Source organism: Schistocerca serialis, chromosome 6 (genome assembly GCF_023864345.2).
Source record: "Schistocerca serialis cubense isolate TAMUIC-IGC-003099 chromosome 6, iqSchSeri2.2, whole genome shotgun sequence".
In the NCBI taxonomy this organism is placed as follows: Eukaryota; Metazoa; Arthropoda; class Insecta; order Orthoptera; family Acrididae; genus Schistocerca; species Schistocerca serialis.
Genome location: NC_064643.1, coordinates 529779776 through 529795997, shown reverse-complemented (window position 1 = coordinate 529795997; position 16222 = coordinate 529779776). Strand labels below are relative to the sequence as shown.

The following is a 16222-nucleotide window of genomic DNA, read 5'->3' as shown; positions in this document are numbered from 1 at the left end:
TTACATTAAAGACATTTCATCGGGATACCTTTTCCTAGTGGACAGAGGCGCCGATGTTTCACTGCTGCCTATGTCCTTAGCGTTGTCGAACATCCGCCCTCATCATACTTCACTGCAAGCCGTGAATTCAACTAAACTACAGTGCTCGGGTTCAACTTCCCAAGTCATCTCACTCTCTGAAAACTGTAAACTCGAGTGGACTTTTTTGGTGTGCGAAATTGACAAACCTATACTAGGCATTGACTTCTTGCGACACCACAAACTTTCACCGGACCTAGTGTGAAACACCGTGTTTCATCATCCGTCCAAGACTCATTTCCCCTGTGCTCCGTCGAGCAACCCCCCCATCCGTTCATGCTCGTCTCTGTCGACGAGGTATTACAAGAAACCATGCACAAGTGCCTTGTCGAGCTCGAACATGTCACTCACCTATGCAAGGCAAACTTCGAGCTCTCCCTCCGGCTCCACGAAACACAGCTCCAGCTCTCTGATGCAGCAAAGGAATTACAGACACTACAGCAAGGACAAAGTACGGTCAGTAAGTGCGCCGAATCTGCTTGCAATCCCAGCAATCGAGCCTCCATGTGTTTACCTCCTGCTACCCCTTGCAACTGTGCTATTAAGACTGCCATAAAGTGTACTGACAGTTCCGCAGGGCCACACCCTCCTAACATGGCAGCGTTTGACACTCGGCCAGACACAAGTGTGCATGTGTGACTAGCGTCACGTGTTCCCGAACTGACGGCTCCTACCCCGCACCTCATGGACAGCACCTCAAACGATGCAACTTCAGCTCCTGCTCGCCGCCGTGTGACCGCCACTGACAACACAAACAGTGCACTTGTGCCAAGCGTTTCACCTGCGACTGTGCCGCCACAGGCCGCGCCCTCGGACAATGGACTCACTAACGGCTCACGAACTCTACCGAGCTCACCTGACCACGGTGCCACTGCTTCGGGCCGGCGGCCATCTTGCCGCGTTGACTCCTGGGACAGTTCACCACCTCGGCTCCTGTCGGATCCGCCGAGTGGCTCTGAACACCATGACCACGCCTCACCTGCCCCGCCCACCACACATTGTAAACAAACCGCCTCCCGTGCCGCCGGCAACATTTCTGTCATCACCAATGGCGCGGTTCACAAGCTTCGCCTCACGCCAGGTCCCCCGATCTGCAGTAAACCACGTCGACTTTGTCGCAAGTGCCTCTCCAACATTAAAAAATCAGATTTCTGAACTACTAAGCTACGGCATCATTGAACCCTCTGCCAGTAGCTGGTCTACGCCCATACATATGACGCCCAAGAAAGATGGGTCCTTGCGCATGTGCGAAGACTACTGTCTACTAAACACACGAACAATTGTGGACACCTACCCATGCCCAACATTACCAACTTTACCAGTTCCTCGCAGGTGCGACCACATTCTCTGTCATTGATTGCAAATGGGCTTACCACCAGATCCCTATGGCACCTGAAGACATGGAGAAGACAGCAATCACCACCCCGATCGGGTTGTTTCAATTTCTATTCATGCCATTCGGTCTGGAAAATGCAACCCAGACCTGGCAACGCTTCATCAACGAAGTGCTATTCGACCTAAAATTCTGCTTTGCATATCTTGATGACATTCTTGTGTTCAGCTCCTCCGCCGAGGACAACACTCGACATGTGCAAACTGTTAAGGAACACTCTTGCGGCAGCAGGCATTGAGACCAACCAGGACACTTTGCAGCTACATCAACCCGCTGTCACTTTTCTTGGTTTTCGGGTATCTGCCGACAGCATTTCACCGCCCCCTTAGAAAGTACAAACAATACTAAACCTACCCAGACCCTCGTCATTCAAAGAGCTCCAGCGCTTTCTGGGGATGGTTAATTATTATCGCCGACATCTACCTCAGGCTGCGGAGATTAAGGCTCCACTGACGTACGCCTTGTATCTCGGCCCGTTCCATGGCCCCTGCTATGACTGACTCTTTCACTGCCCTCAAAAATCTTCTTGCTGAGGCCTGCACCATCGCACATCCTCATCCCAATGCGCAGCTTTTCATCACCACAGATGCGAGCGATACTGCCATTGGCGCTGTCCTTAGCCAGACAATCAAAGGCCAAACTTCGCCTCTGCAGTTCTTCTCGTGCAAGCTCACCAACGCGTAATGGAATTATTCCACACTTGACAGGGAGTTGAGTGTGGTCTACAAAACGATCAAGTATTTTAAGACTGACTTTGAGGGACGCCCTTTCTATGCTTTAACAGACCACAAACCCCTGGCTGCGGCCACTACAAATGCGCCAGCTGACCCGCCTCCTCATTGCTTCATACATGGACTTCATATCTCAGTTCACCACCGATTTCAGACACATAAAGGGTGCTGACAATATAGTTGCTGATTTCCTTTCACGAGTTGACGCTGTCCATTCGCTGTTAGATCTCTCTGAACTGCCTAACCTCCAACCCGCTGATAAGGAAACACAAAACCTGATTTCAGACTCTACTTCTTCACTACACTTCGTCTGCACCACCTTCCCTGGCATTTCTGGTGAGATCTGGTGCGACGACAGTACAGGCACATTATGTCCCCTCATCCCAACCATGCTCCATCGATCTGTCTTCAATGCATCGCATAATTTAGCCCACCCCGGTGTTCGTGCGTCTGCCCGCCTCGTAGCGGAGTGCTTTGTGTGGAGAAATGTCAACAAGGACTGCCAGTAATGGTCACGCTCCTGCGTCGCGTGCCAACACTGCAAAGTACACAAGCACACTTCACCCCCCCCCCCCCCCAGCCCTTTTTCGATCACTCCTGGGCGTTTCCAGCATATTCATGTTGACATTGTCGGCCCTCTCTCCCCCTCTAATGGCTTTCGTTATGTTCTCTCATCTATCGACTTAAAAACTCGGTGGGTTGAGGCTATCCCCCTCCCCAATATTACAGCAGAAACTGTTGCTCGAGCTTTCGTCGAGTCATGGGTATCACATTTTGGATGTCGACTGACCAGGGCAGACAATTTGAGTTGGCCCTGGTCAACAATATTTGTAACATTTGCAGCATCCGGCACATCCTTACCACAGCATATCACCCGTAAAGTAACAGGCTAGTTGAGTGCTGGCACCGCACTTTCAATGCGGCTCTTCGATGCCATGACTCTCTATGGACGGAGGCCCTTCCCCTTGTGTTACTCGGCATTCGTGCGGTCTATAAGGAAGACCTCAAAGGCACAATTGCCGAGTTCATATACAGCCAGAACATTGTTCTCCCTGGTGAACTTGTGAGCCCTTCCGCTTCTCTCCCTCAGTTTGATTTACGTTCCTTCGTGAACCACGTCAGATGCCACTTCATCAACCTCCATATTCCTCTGCCCGCCATCCATTCCCGCCCTAAGGTTCACGTTCCGAAATCTCTGGACAATTGCAAGTACATCATGTTCCGAGATGACACTCTCTGTGTTCCCCTCCAACCTCCATATACCAGCCCGTACCGAGTTCTCCGGCACTCAGCCAACACCTATGACATCCAGATGAAGGATTCAGCTGTTAGAGTCTCTCTCAACAGACTTAAGCCTGCTCATGTCGAGCCTTCTTCTACCCCCCTTCAGGCCATGACCATGCCACTCACTGTTGTGGCTCACGACGCTCCGACCGCTCCCTCCATGTCACACTTACACACTCCGTCGAGTGACTTCCACTTCCAATCATCAAGGTCTCCTCTGACCTCGCCCTCTACTATGGTTTCACGTACTCCGTCGAGTGACCACATGCTCCCTACGTTGAGCTTACCTACGATCACGCCCTTGCCGCCGGCCCCTTCGACCTCTCCATCATCGCCTGCCTCACCCTGTCGAGGTTTCTCATGCCCCCCACCTTGAACGTTCCCTCGCTCGAGGTGTTTGTGCCTGTCCCCTCGGACATAATCCACGACATCTCAATAGTACTGCGCGATGATACACTGTTTGTCATGTGTTTCCCTTAATCCGGTGCTCATGACACAACCTCCGCCATTTCCTGCCACCTGGTGAAATGTGATCCCCTCCCGCCCGACGTCGACCTGGACATGCTTCGTGTGTTCGCCACGCCCTCCAGAGACATTGAGTCATCGCTCCATTCCACCGTGAACCACCGGCCTACCTGTCGCCGCACGACCGGCACGCCCAGCATGCCCAGCACGCCCAGTACGACGCCCGGCTTGCTTCAACGACTTCCAGGTTTGGTGGCCGAACCTTCCTTCACGACATCTACCCACACAGCTCCCCAACGACGCTGACGAGCTGACTGTGGTCCGCCTCCGCGGACCACCCCTGCTGATGCCTTACTCACTCCCCCCCCCCCCCCCCCTTTCGTCCTCTCAAGAGCACTTCGTACTGCGGTGGAGAGGGGGGGGGGGGGGGGACGGCGGCGCTATATGGTGCCGATGAGGTCAAGGTCGACATCAGCATCGATATGTGTTCGTCTTTGGGCTGTTCCGCCATGTTCAGTTCTTTGTGAGCCTGGCCTGTGTTTAGGTGAATAAATGAACTACTGCAAAATGGGTGTTGTTTGGTGTAACCAACACGAACTTCCCCTCAACAATATAGTGTAGGTCCCATACGCCTAAGTAATATTCTAGGATAGGTTGGACAAGTGTTTTGTGAGCAGTCTCATCTGTCGACAGACTTCATGTTTCCAGTATCCTAACAATGAACCGAACTCTGCCACCTGTTTTGCTTATGACTAAGCCTGTGTGACCACTCCATTTTATATCCTCACAAATTGTTACATACAGGTATTTCTTTGAGTTTACTGATCCCAGTTGTGATTCATTGATACTATAGCCATAATTTGCATGTTTCTGCACCACTTTGAAACTGTATTGTAGTGTATTGAAAGCTAACTAAATATTTGTGCAGCTTCTTCAGATATTATTTCATTATAAACAACTGAATCACCTGCAAAAAGGGCCAGATTACTGTTAATATTGTCTTCCAGGTCATTAATATGTGACATGAACTGCAATGGTCCCAATACATTTCTGTGGAGCATACCTGACATTACTTCTACTTCTGACAGTGACACTCTATTCAAGATAACATGCTCCACACTCCTTACCAAGAAATCCTCATCTCAGACACAAATTTCATTTGATATCTCATGTAATGGTTGCTGCCAAGTTCCTTGGCTTCCAGAAGTTATTTGATACATTTCTCACTGTTACCAAATTTTAAAAAAAACATGAGCTTACAGAATATTAGATCAGATTTGCAATAGGATTGAAGAGTTCCTAGCAAACAGAACACAGACTGTCCTTCTTACTGAAGAGAAATCTTCAGACATAGAAGTAATTCCAGGCATACCAAAGGGAGTTTTAAGGAACCATTACTATTCACAACATAAATAAGAGTGATTTCATCTCGAATCGTACAGGGCATGTCAACTCATGGCCTTTCTCAGGAAAAAAAAAAATATTAAGACCTCTATATCATAAGGGTTAAGAAACAAAGTATTTTTGTCTTATCTTAATTTCTGTAAATGGTATGCCCCTTTGAAAAATGTACATTTTGTAAATAATTCTTAAAACAGGAAAAAACTAATAAATCAAAAGTACTGGAGACCTGGCAGATGTTTTGCATTAAAGCTCCCTCTTAGTGTGCTGAAATTTAGTTGACACCCATACATTTATGGGATTCCTTCAATTTATAAATTTAAGGCAAAAATATAAAATTTAAGTTAACTTTTACTTTTAATTTTTTTTCTGCTTTGGAAAGTTATAGAATGATATCTTTTCATCGATTTTACCAGATACTACTGACGTGACTATAAACAGTATCTTCTCTATTCCAGCTGTCTGTACTACATAAATATCTATTACTAAAAATGTAAAAAATTGCATTTTTCAAGTTTTTATTAATTATTTACTCAAAAACCTGATCCAAAAATGTTAGGGAATTACACAAAATATTATTTGGTTAATATGTTAGTAGTTACTGCAAACAAAGTGGGCAGTATTTTTATGTGTAAAGTGTTAAAAAATTTTCAGCACTCTGCATATTTCACATCGCTGAATTTCTAGTGCAAAACAAGCATGTTGGCAACATTGCTTCCAGTGCTCTTCTGTTTATAACAAATGAGTGAGAACTTGCACATAAACCATTCTGCATCAAGTTTTGTATTTGGTTTGAACTTTTTGTTACATACAATTTAAGTGAGAAAATACTGCACTGAAAGAGTGAAGTGGGTGGACTATGAAAAAAGACACAAGAAGATGGTGTTTAAGAAATGTGAAAAACTCTTCATAGTTGTTGGAAATTAGTCAGAGATATTGCAGAAATGTCTTGGTCCTCAGGTAATGGTATTAGCATCAGATCCATTGTGCAGTAATTTTTACACCCATTAGAAGAAGAAATTTAGTGATAACCCGCCTGAATGATCAATATCATCCAAATGTGAAGACAGTGCAGATGTTTATAATCCCGGGTGTGAAGTATGTTGAATTTTAGAATTTCTGCTGTGGTCCCTGATATATCCCCACTTAAATGTCCAGTAAAGGAAAAAAGCACAAGAAGAAAACAGTATGTAAATATAAAAGTGAAAGAAATTGAATCAAATTTTAAGAAGCAACATGTTCAAAACTTTGTGAAGTGTATAATGTAATTGTGCTTGGTGGAGAAACTGAAGATAGTGATAGTGCACAATATGTGATGTGTGGTTTCAAAACCTAAATACTGCTATCTGCTATTGAGAAAGTACAGTTACCGACACTGACACCAGGTAGCTACTCAAAGCAGCTGGTACAAAAATATATACCCACTTCCTCACATTATTTGATTTCAAAAGCTCATAAAATAAAGAATGAGAAAGGTATCTGGGCATGCCCAGATTCTTACTGTAGGAATCCATTGCAATATGATACACTTACTGTTGCTCTGGAATATTACCTAATTTATGACAAAGATTGCAGCAGGCAAAGTCCTAACTAGGCTGATGTAATCTCTGTTAGTGAAAATGGTGAAAGAGTTAAAAAGGTACAAATATATATATATGACAAGATCAGTAAGAGAAGCATATCTCCTAACGAAAAAGGAGAACCGAAATTTAAAAATTGGTCTTACAAAATTCTACTCCTAATGACCGAAATGAGTAAAATGCCAGCCAGTGAAGGAAGTGTGCACATGTATTTACTGAACTAATTTGAAACTTGTTTGTTTCTGCATAAGCAGTGTCACAGTAAAGAAATATACAGAGATGGACCTGATTCTTTTGTGTATATGTCAAGAGCTGCAAGATAAATGTTGAATACAGGAGTGTGCAATGTGTCCTCGTGGTGAAGTGATGACTGTTGAAGCATTGCACCTTTAGGATACTGACAATGACATAATCTATGCACTATGGGAGGGAGGAGAGTTGTCGAATTCAGCAGAGTCAAAGAAGTTTGTTACAGAGGTTAGGCATTGGATCAGTGACAGGCCTCTGTACTTCCACCTCGACAGACATCTCTGCCCAACCTCTTTGCATTTACATATGTCTGCCTGTGTCTGTATATGTGCGGGTGGATATGTGTGTGTGTGTGTGTGTGTGTGTGTGTGTGTGTGTGTGTGTGTGCGAGTGTATACTCATCCTTTTTTCCCCCTAAGGTAAGCCTTTCCACTCCCGGGACTGGAATGACTCCTTATCCTCTCCCTTAAAACCCACATCCTTTCATCTTTCCCTCTCCTTCCCTCTTTCCTGATGAAGCAATCTTGGGTTGCAAAAGCTTGTAATTTGTGTGTGTTGTTTGTGTGTTTGTCATTGTGTGTATCAACATACCAACGCTTTCTGACTTGGTAAATTACAGCATCTTTGTTTTACAAAAACAATGGTCTACATGACTTGCAATTATCTACCCTTTCCATTATTCTTACAATTTTTTTTTTTTAATTTTGAATGTTTTGATGGCATCTCCAGAATTTCTCCAGAACATAATCCCATCTCAGAGGTGAGATTGTACGACTGTGTAATATACACACTAAAGAGTTTTATAGCTGGTACAATTTTTTAATGTACGCAACACAGAACAAGAAGTACTTAAATTTTTGTTCATTTGCTCAATATGTGCTTTCCATTTCAAGTTGTCTTGCAGATGAAGTCCAAGAAATTTGGTACAGGCTGTTTTGATAATTGCCTGTCCATATAGCTCTAGATTGGGTGATATCAGATTTTCTGTTTGTGCTGTGTGTATATCCATAGCTACAGTTTTTCCAGTGTTTATTATTAAGTCATTGTTATCAAAGTAACATGTTAGCCTGTCAGTGGCTTCTCTTATGTTTTTTATAAGAGTTTCTACTGATTTTCCTGTAATTAGAACGCTTGTATCATCAGCAAATTGAAATATTTTATTGCTGTCATTGCTTACGTTTAGGTCATTTACATATAGTAAGAACAGAACAGGACCCATTACTGATCCTTGTGGCACTCCTTATTTAACAGTCAGTATCTTGAAATTATATTTCCTAATGACATTATCCCTTTCCTGATCTATTTCCACATATTGTTAACTGTTCTTAAGATAAGAGCTGAGCCAGTTGTAAGCTGTTCCCCTAATGTCAAAGCCGGCCATTGTGACCGAGCCTCGGGCATGGATGTGTGTGATGTCCTTAGGTCAGTTCTAAGTCTAGGGGGCTGATGACCTCAGATGTTAAGACCCATTGTGCATTTGCACCATTTTGAACCTAATGTCAAGATTTTCTAGCTTGTGTAGCAATTTGTCATGATTTATGGTGCAAATGCCTTTGACAAATCTAAAACTATGTCCATGGTAAGTTTTTTGTTGTCTAATGCTATCAGTGCCTCTAACAGAAAGGAGTGAACAGCTGATTAGGTTGAACGGTTTGCTCTAAATACATGTTGAGATTCTGGCAGAATGCCATTATTCTTCAAGGAGTCTGTTAGTCTCTTATTGGAGAGCCTTTCTAATATTTTGAGGAAACAGACAGAAGTGCCAATAGTCTGTAGTTGGAAATATCATCTTTGTTTCCTTTCTTGTACACCTGCTTTACTTTTGCTAATTTCAAACATGAAGGAAAAGTTCCTGTAGTAAAAGATAGGTTACATAGGTGATGTTATAACTTCAAGTTGAACAAATATATTTCAAGGACGACACAATACATGAAAGTCACAGATCAAGTAAACAGAGTAAGACATGTGTCACTTTAAAAGTCAAATCATAACTGAGTCCGAGTCTTGCGGCCACTGGCTGGCTGGCTGCTTAGGTGGCGCTGCTGCTGCATGGCTGGCAGACAGCGCCGCATGTAGAGGACGTGCGTAACTGCGCGGCGGCACTTTGAAAGAGCGGCGAGTCACAACACTTTTCCCCCTTTGAAGTTTTTGCACAGGCCTTGATGGAGGTGGCCTGTAGATTGCTAACGTCCATAGGTGTTGTTTAACTGGCCGTAAAGTCTCGAGGAGGAGGCTTCCCGTACGGACGGAAGTGTCCCCAATGATAATGGGTCGAGATGACAGGAGACGTGGAGGTCGAATCTGCTGGGGCCCCGTGCCCCAATCTGCCCGTTCCGGCAAGTCCGGTTGTTATAACAGGAGACATGGGCGATGTGTCCCTGTCCGTAGGAGAAGGAAGCGAGTAAAGTTGTTCCGACAGATGGTGGTCATCTGGTTCCTGCATGGGCACGTCTCCTGTTGGCGTCAGTTCTTGTGCTGGCACCGATATGATGGCGAGAAGACTGTGTTGTGAATAATGAGAGATTCCAGGATCCCGAGCGTCAGGTAGAGCCGAAGATGGTGTAGCGGCATCCAGAACAGGCGTTGCCAGCGCACGAGGCCGAAGCTGGTCCGAATGATGCACTGCGACACCCGTGTCCGTCTGGATTTCATACAGGTGTCGGCCACAGTGTCGTAAGATGCCCCGTACCCATACAAGGTCACCGGCTGTGAACCGGCCAAGCGAAGGCACCCGCGGCTGTGAGGTGGAAGGCCACAGAAGATGAAGTAGCATGTGGGGCTGTCGGCCATGTAAGAGCTCAGCCGGGCTGTGGTCGCCCATGGAGGTGAAACGGTAAGAAGCCAGAAATTGGAGAAGCGCATCATCAGCAGCAGAAGAAGTCGGGAGTTTCCTCATCTGAGCCTTAAATGTGCGGACCACTCGTTCAGCCTCACCGTTTGACTGTGGATGGAAAGGAGGGGCCATGACATGCATGATGCTGTGACGGGCACAAAAATCTGCAAAATCGGAAGAGCCAAATTGCAGTCCATTATCAGTAACAAGAGCAAAGGGAAGGCCTTCCAAAGAGAAAATGCGTGCTAGAGCATTGGCGGTTGCCGCGGTGGTAGGCGACGAGCAACAGACAATGAAAGGGAAGTTAGAGTAGGTATCAATAACGAGAAGCCAATAAGTACCTAAAAAGGGTCCCGCGAACTCAGCATGAATACGCTCCCAGGGTTTCTCAGGCAAAGGCCGCAGTGACAAAGATGACTTCAGGGCAGTGGCCTGTGACACACAAGGGCCGCAGACAGTGACCATGTGTGCGATTTCAGAGTCAATGCTGGGCCAGTACACATGACGGCACGCCAGAGATTTTGTGTGAGAGACAGCCCAGTGTCCTTGGTGAAGGAGGCACAAGACCAAAGCATGCAAAGACGCAGGTACCACAACACACGGCGAATCATTTTCGGTGGAAAGGAGAATAACACCACCCCTAGCCGTGAGGTAGTAACGCAAAGCATAGTAGTTCCGCAACGGATCAGAAGTCTTAGCGGATGGACGATCTGGCCAACCTTTCTGAATACAGCATAAAACCCGGTAAAGGGTAGCGTCAGAACCCGTAGCAGCCAGCAGCCGGTCCCCGGTGATGGGGAAACCATCCACAACCCGCTGCTCGACAACATCCAGGTGGAAACACAAGAGTTCGTCCCTATTGAATGCCAGATCAGGACCCATGGGAAGGCGAGACAGTGCATCAGCATTCGCACGTTGAGCCGTCGGCCGGAAATGAATCTCATAATTGAAACGAGACAAGTAAAGAGCCCCACGCTGGAGGCGGTGTGCAGCCTTGTCGGGAAGTGACGTTGATGGATGAAACAAGGAAACCAAGTGGTTTGTGATCCGTAACAAGATGAAATTTGGATCCACAGAGAAAAACACCAAACTTATGAAGAGCATAAATAATGGCCAAAGCTACTTTTTCAATTTGGGAATACTTTTGTTGAGCATCCATGAGCATTTTGGAGGCATAAGCAATGGGTTGTTCAGAACCGTCAGAAAAACGGTGCGCAAGGACTGCACCGACCTCGTATTGAGAGGCGTCTGTAGCAAGAACAAGATGTTGGCCAGGTCGATAAGTAGCCAGGCACGGGGCCTGTTTCAGCATAGTCTTCAATTTCTGGAAAGCCGCATTGCATGACGCGGACCAGTGAAAAGGCACGTTTTTATGCAACAGGTGATGCAATGGCTGAGCCACCGAAGCAGCAGGCGGTAGAAACCTGTGATAGTATGCTATTTTCCCCAAGAAAGCATGCAGTTCCATAACAGATGTAGGGTGAGGAAGGGCATCGATCACAGCAACAGTTTGCTGAAGCGGACGAATACCATGCCAAGAGAGTTGAAACCCCAGGTACGTGATAGATGCCTGAAAAAATTTTGATTTCTGAAGATTACACTTAAGACCAGCAGTCTGTAAGACATGAAAAAGTGTGCGGAGATTTTGAAGATGTTCGTCAGTGGTGGAGCCAGTGACAACAATGTCGTCCTGGTAATTTATACACCCAGGGACAGTGAGCAATAATTGTTCCAAGAATCGTTGAAAGAGAGCAGGCGCGCTGGCAACCCCGAATGGCAATCATTGGTATTGATAGAGGCCAAAAGGCATGTTAAGGACCAGAAACTGCCGGGAAGCAGCCTCGAGAGGAAGTTGATGACAAGCTTCTGACAGGTCAAGTTTAGAAAAATACTGGCCTCCAGCAAGTTTAGTGAACAATTCTTCAGGTCGAGGCATAGGGTAAGTGTCGATAAGGCATTGAGCATTTACAGTGGCCTTGAAATCGCCACAGAAACGAATAGCACCATTTGGCTTAGCAACGACAATGACAGGACAGGACCACTCACTGGAAGTGACAGGAAGCAAGACCCCTGAAGCAGTGAGATGATCCAGCTCCCGTTTGACCTGATCATGAAGGGCCACAGGAATGGGCCGAGCCCGAAAAAACTTAGGCCGAGCAGTGGGTTTGAGCATGATATGAGCTTCAAAGTCGTTTGCACGGCCTAACCCAGGAGAAAAAAGGGACGAAAATGTTGTTGACAAGGAATCCAATTGAGCATAAGGAATAGCATCAGAGACAATATTGCAGAGTCACCTATGGAGAACCCAAAAACGCAAAAAGTGTCGAAACCAAAAAGATTCTCCGTGTTACTATGGTCGACCACAAATAAGGGAACAGTGCGAACGACAGATTTGTAAGATGCCTCAGCATCAAATTGTCCCAAGAGAGAAATCTTCTGTTTATTGTAAGTCTGTAATTGCCTAGTGACAGGTGACAGGATTGGAGAACCCAATTGAAGATACGTCTGAGAATTGATGATAGTGGCAGCAGAACCAGTATCCACCTGCATGTGAACATCTCGACCAAGTATTTGGACAGTGAGGAATAACTTCCCTGAAAGGGAAGAAGTACAATTGACAGACAACACAGAATCAGAATCAGCGCCATGTTCATGAACATCATGTATGCGGTCAGATTTGCAAACGGATCACACATGGCCCTTTCCTTTGCATTTGTGACACACGGCCCAACGTTGTGGACAATCCTCTCATGAATGTTTAGTAAAACACCGCGGACATGAAGGAAGTTGCCGGGGGTTTTGCTGCAGTTTCTTAGAGGTTTGTTTACGGTTAGGCCGAGGCTGCACTTGGGAGCACACTGCGGCCACAATGGCCGGCGGGGACACGCCACACGCTTTGTCAACAGCGCACAGAGGTTGTATTTCCCTGACGTCACCCCATGCCTCAATTTGCGCTCCAGCGGCGCGAGAAATTTCAAAAGACTGAGCGATGGATAGGACTTCATCTAGAGTCAGATTTGCCAACTGAAGGGCATGTTGCCTAACTTCTTTGTCGGGCACCGACCGGATAATAGCATCCCGTACCATGGAATTGGCATAGGATTCTTGGTGAAATTCAGTAACAAATTGACACTTTCTATTGAGGCCGTGACGTTCAGCAGCCCAAGCGCGATAGGATTGATTTGATTGTTTTTGACAAAGATAAAAGGCAACATGAGAGGCTACCACATGCGTATGCTTTTGAAAATAAACGGACAGAAGTGAGCACATTTCAGCAAAGGACACAGACGCAGGATCTTTCAAAGGAGCCAATTGCGACAACAACCGATACATTTGAGGTGAAATCCATGAAAGGAACAGAGACTTACATGTTTGGTCGTCCGTGACATGAAATGCCAAGAAGTGCTGTCGAAGACGTTTTTCGTAATCAGACCAGTCTTCCACCTTCTCATTGTGAGGAGGAAAAACGAGGTAGAGACAACGACGAGAGATGTCCCACATTTGATGCCGCGACGAAATCACGAATCGCATATGTGAGAAGCGTTTGCTGTTCTATAAGACCCTGCAACAGTTGCTCTAAAGTAGCCATGGAAACACGTGGGTCAACGATGAAAAAGAAAAATTCACTACCTCGTCACCAATTGTTATAACTTCAAGTTAAACAAATATATTTCAAGGACGACGCAATACATGAAAGTCACAGATCAAGTAAACAGAATAAGACGTGTGTCATTTTAACAGTCAAATCATAACTGAGTCCGAGTCTAGCAGCCACTGGCTGGCTGGCCGCTTAGGTGGCGCTGCTGCTGCATGACTGGCAGACAACGCCGCATGTAGAGGACGCATGAAACTGCGTGGTGGCACTTTGAAAGATCGGCGAGTCGCAACAGGTGAGTTAAGGGCTCAATAATCAAGTCCCCACATTTCTTTATAATGAAATCAGGTATATCATCTACGCCTGCAGTGTGTGTCATTTTGAGACTTTTTAGTGTAACCTGAATCTCTTCTACATTTATTGGTTATAGAAACACTGATTTGCTTGAGACCTTTTTTCCCTGTTTCTGTGTGCTGTGTTCTATTGGAGGTCTGTTGTAGTAGTTTCTCTGTTACATTTATAAAATAGTTATTAAACATTTTAGCTACTTCCTCTGGGTTATTAATGTTTTCCAAGCCAGACTTCAATGTAATATTATTAACTCTATTTTTGTCAGATTGGGTTTCTTTCCTTACAACTAGCCAGACTGTTCTGGTTCTGTTTGAAGAATTTTCTATGTATTTGTCATTGTCTCATTTCTTTGCCTCATTTATTATTTTATTTAAGATAGATTTATATTTTTTGAAGTAACTATCAAACTCAGGAGCTGTGTAGATACCGTTTTCTAGCACAAGATTTCCTTATACCACTAGTAATCCACTTGTTGTATCTAGTGGTTTGGGTTGTTTTGGCTTTCAATGGAAAAGCAAGATCAAAATAATATTTAAATATATTCATGAATGTCTGAAACTTCGAAATATTTTCTGTACCATACACTAGCTTCCATGATTCTAGTTGGAGGTAATTCGGAATGTTTGTACTGCAGCATTACTGAAAGTTCTGCCCATGTGTGTTGTCTTCCTCATATAATTATAGGATGGATTAGTGTTTACACAAAAGCTTATAGCCTGAGCATGATGGTCTGCCAGTCCAGCTTTAATTACAACTGATTTATATTTTGTTTTGGAGCTAATTATTATTTGGTATATAGTAGTGCTAGAATGATTCGTTTCCATGTAGGGCAGTGGACTGTAATAATCATCTCCTTCATGACACCTCATGGTCCTGCTAATGTTTTCAAATGGCCATCATCAAAATATCAGTGTGCAGTTCCCATTTCCCAAATACTGCTTTTGTTGGATCATCCTTTTCCATGGCCAAATCCAGCTCGGCTATACAAGTTTAATGAGAAGCATACTTTTCAACAGTGCAGTGTTAATTGTTACATTGTAGGCAATTTTCATTCATGGAAACTGAAGTATAATCATGACAGAAGATGATAATAATTTGTGAATAATACCACAAAAAGAAAAATAGTTATAAAAAATCTATTTATCTCATTTTTGTTATAAAATGCTTTTGACAAAAATATGAAGTGTTTTCCCCACTCACTTACGATGCTGTAAAGTAGTTATTTTGCTTCAGAAATACCAGTTTTGCATGATATTTGCTTAATATCAGTGATCAATTTAAATATTTGAGAGTCGATGATTTTTTGACCTTGAGAGTAGAGCTAGGTCTACCTAAAAAAATTTCTCGCATTTTGTGCAGACAAGTACTGCCCACTCTGACTGTACATTCCCTAAGTACAATGACCAACTAACATACCAAGAAATTTTTAGAACATTTATGATGGGGATTTTTGATGAAAATAATTTTTAAGTAGCCAAAAAATTTCAGATTCTTTCATTTTATGTACAAATACTTTGACAGTTTAAGAATTTCTGGCATTAATGTCATAGCTGACATTTAGCAGTCCTTCCACTTTATAATTTCTCAAGACAGTTAACATCCTGTGACTATTCATATTTTCAAAACAATTCTGAAATTCACAAAAAGTTACAAATTTTTGTAGTTTATTTTTCCAAAAAGAAAAATGAAAAAAGGTCGTAAGTGCATATTTATTAATCATATCTGATAGTATTGGGAACAAAGTATTTATTTAAAATAAATTCAGATCTCTATCACAGTTGGTTTTTTACTGCAATTTTTCAATTTTTCCTTTTGTTATGACATTTTCACAAACACTCTCTTTTAGAGAGGTCTGTAGAAAATCAAAATATTGTAGTTTTGGAGAGGTGTCATGTGGAACTTCAAAACATATTTTTTTCAGCAAACTTTGAAATAGTGATGTATCACATTCACTCTTAAACTGTACGTTCAGAGATGAAATCGGCCAAAAACGGTCTAGTGAATATCAACAGAAGCTCCCTGAGGCTCTTTGTGGGTGACGATGTTGTACACAGTGAAGTCACAACACCAGAAAATTGTAACAAAATGCAAGAAGTCACATCCAGTTAGCCTACAGAAGTTGAAAAAATTTTATAATTTGTGCTTGATTTTTTGGTTCAGTTGAGAGTTTAGTTTAATACAGACACTCACTAAACTTGAAGAAAGAAAGCTGCCATTCAGTAAAATAACGTATGTGAATAAAATTGCAAGTATTTATTGCTA

General features: G+C 44.0%; 1 protein-coding gene across 1 annotated transcript in view; it reads right to left on the bottom strand.

Moving 5' to 3' along the window:
* The window catches only part of LOC126484965 (dynein intermediate chain 2, ciliary), a 271700-nt gene that overhangs the window by 204717 nt on the left and 50761 nt on the right, over positions 1-16222 (bottom strand). The gene's annotated exons all lie outside the window — the stretch shown is intronic.